The 3179-nt window shown below is 34.1% G+C and overlaps 1 long non-coding RNA gene across 1 annotated transcript; it reads left to right on the top strand.

The window, feature by feature from the left end:
* The first annotated feature begins 453 nt into the window (after nt 1–453).
* LOC131252061 (uncharacterized) lies at nt 454–2913 on the top strand. Its single transcript, XR_009174134.1, has 3 exons — nt 454–589; nt 1402–2595; nt 2735–2913. It is a non-coding gene; the product is annotated as an uncharacterized LOC131252061 (long non-coding RNA).
* Nucleotides 2914–3179: the final 266 nt, after the last annotated feature.

Genomic DNA, 3179 nt, shown 5'->3' with positions numbered 1-3179 from the left:
TTTTTGAAAGAGGGGTTTTCTTACCTATTTATTGGATTTATGGGTTGTTGGCCATAGTTATCCCGTGATAGGGATCGTGGTTGGTAGCTACATGCAAAAATCTCGATATTATCGGCGATAATCCAAGATTTTCACCGATATCTCTAATTTTTCACCGATAGCTACGATATTTCACCGATAATCTGAAGAGAAATGAAATAATGGGGTTTCGGTATCGCAAGACAGGCGATACCGATATTATCGGCGATATTTCGATAATATCGCCGAAAACTCAAACACTAGGTGCGAGGATTTCACATATGGCATTAGCATTTTGAAACTCTATTGTTTGCATCGCCTGCCATACAAACCTTTCTGGGAAAAAAAAGTACAATTTTGATTGTTTTGAATTATCATCTGCATGCCATGTGTATAATAAATTACTAACATAGTAACACTGTTGTTACACATCTGACCATCTGCCAAACAATTTTGATTGTTTCCACCAGAACCTGAGCATTATTGAGGGCCCGAGCTTAAAGTTGCTATCATTGGAGCTGGGCTGGCTGGCATGTCTACTGCAGTGGAGCTTTTGGATCAAGGCCATGAGGTTTGGCTCAGATTTTCTCTAGAATGGTTCTTCTTCTTAGGTCAATCTTATGCATATCCTTTATGTTTGTGTGCTACTATAGTTTGAGGTATTTAGGCCTGAAGATCATGCTTGTTCCCTTGAGTTTTAAGTCATCATTATTGGTTTCTACCAAAAAGAATAAAAATTTTGATTGCAAGTATATTCCGCTAATTATTCTAAATAGGCAAAGTACCCTTACTAACACATATTGAGTTTCAAATCTCCATGGAGTCTTTTATGACAAGGAACCTTTTTTTTTTTTAATTACAAATTTTCAAATAGTGCACATAGCATAGATTTGTATCTACCATAAATTTTTAGTTGTAATCTTAACAGAAAACTTTACTTGGAAAATGTGAGATTACATGTGTAATGCCATTATATTATCCATCATGATGCCATTATGATATAGAAATATTAGATTTGTAAAACTGATGAAGTATACTTCCAATTCCACAAATCCTATTTTCGGAGCTTGCAGATTGTAGTTCTGAATACCATTGTTGGATTTGTACCTGTAAATGTACCTGTGACTCTATCAATGCCACCTGCCTTCTATACATGTCAGTCATGGAATTTGGCATTGTTGACATGGCTATAGGATAAGCATTCTATTCATCATAGAAGTTCCTTATTAGCTGCTTGTTCATTGTGTCAAAGCAGAAATGGTTCTGTACCTCTGTTGGATTAGTTCCATATAGCCTTTCCCTTGGATAAATCTCTCCTCACACATTTCCATGCTTAATATAATTATGAAACTGATCAAGGTGATTTTGTTTTCTGTTGTGTAGGTTAATATTTACAATTCGCGGTCTTTCATTGGTGTAAAAGTGGGCTCATTTGTAGATAAGCATGGGAATCACATCGAGATGGGACTTCATGTCTTCTTCGGTAGCTACAGCAACCTTTTTCGCCTGATGAAAAAGGTGTAATCCCCATCCTTTGTCATAAAACTCATAATCTTTGGACCAAGAAATGTGAACCATCTCTAATGAGTTGAGGCATATTGATGGATTAATTGACATTGGAGTAATTATTTCAATGTGATTAGTAGCAGTCCTTGTGTTTACTTGCTCTCAATTTGAATTGCCTATCCTGAGATATTGTTGGGTCAATTGACATTGTAATAAATTCTTTAAAAGAACGGACGAGAAACCATTTTCTCTTAGGAACAACCATATGGCTGTTTTTGTTATTTCTGTATTGAAGTTTCAGTTGGTAGTTAAACTGTCATTTCCATTTAAGCAGCTAATATAGCAAGACACTTTACAAGCCTCCTCTGGAACTTCTTCAGATTCTTCCTGCAAAGTCGACAATTAGAGTTATGCTACCAAATCCTCATGCCAGATGCACATTTGATATTGTTTTTAAGTTTATTCTGAGTACTTGCTCCTTTGAAACAAACTATAGTTTATAGTAGCTATTCATGTATGGTTGTTGAATGGATGTCTCCTAGATGATATTTCTTCTTCTGTTTCCAAAATTACAGCACCATATCTAAGTTGAAGGATATACAAATAGGGGAAATTACTGATCTTCTTTTACAAGATAGATGCTCCTCTCAGAAAGAAGAAACAAGAAAACTACAACATCAACTAGCACTTACAAACCAGAAATTACAGTTTCCTTTATTATGCTCTATAGCTTTTTTCTAGATTATACAAATCCTTCGTGACTTTAAAATTAGCTATGTTAAGTATCAAAAGAATTTTTTTTATTTTTTACTTTTTTTGACATGTATTTTTGCACAAATCCTTAGATTGCCTCTTCACATGATTCAGCTAGACATTGCTTTATTTTGTTTGTTTTTTGTATTATAGGCTAAATAAGTGGGTTTGGTTTTCACAACAAACATGGCAAACTATCTTATCCTCAGAATCACTCTAGATTGAACTGATTATGTCTCCCTTACCATTCGTAGCCCTGCTTGGTCTAAAACGAGCTCCCCTCAGGTCAGGAGTGTATCGAGCATATCCAAAAATCAGGTGAGTCAACTAACAACAGTCCCCCATATGTATGTTCAAATCACACAATTTTTTCACACTATTTTGATAGTTGATTGTTGTTGTTTCAATCTATTCACATGTTTTTGTTCTTATTTTTTACTTGTTGCTTGTTAGTTAGGTACATAAAAGGCCATCACATTATGGAGCTCTTCATCTGCTTGACGGACTTTTATTGAATTGTCCTTTTATTTTGAAGTCTTCCATTGTAGATTTTATTTTTTACTATCAGGTTTGTAAGTTGGATAAATAAAGTTTCAAATTACATCATGGTTGTTTTTACTATCTTTTGATTCTTAAATGAATGAATATGGCTTAAATATATTTGTTTCTTTATTTATTTATTTTATTTTATTTTATTTTTTACAGCAGGTTTTTTGGTTTAAAATCATTTCGAAATAAGAAAAAAATACTATTCCAAAATATGACCGGTGGCACTAGAACGGTTTAAAACCATTCCTAAAATTCCGTATCTAAATTTCAAAATGGTACCCAAAACGGTTCTTAACTGTTCCTGATTTTTTGCGATGCCTCATTTAGGAACGGTCTTAAATCGTTCGTGAAGA

Source organism: Magnolia sinica, chromosome 7 (genome assembly GCF_029962835.1).
Source record: "Magnolia sinica isolate HGM2019 chromosome 7, MsV1, whole genome shotgun sequence".
Classification (NCBI taxonomy): domain Eukaryota; kingdom Viridiplantae; phylum Streptophyta; class Magnoliopsida; order Magnoliales; family Magnoliaceae; genus Magnolia; species Magnolia sinica.
The sequence above is the reverse complement of the archived record's forward strand: the minus strand, read 5'-3'. Positions and strand labels throughout refer to the sequence as shown.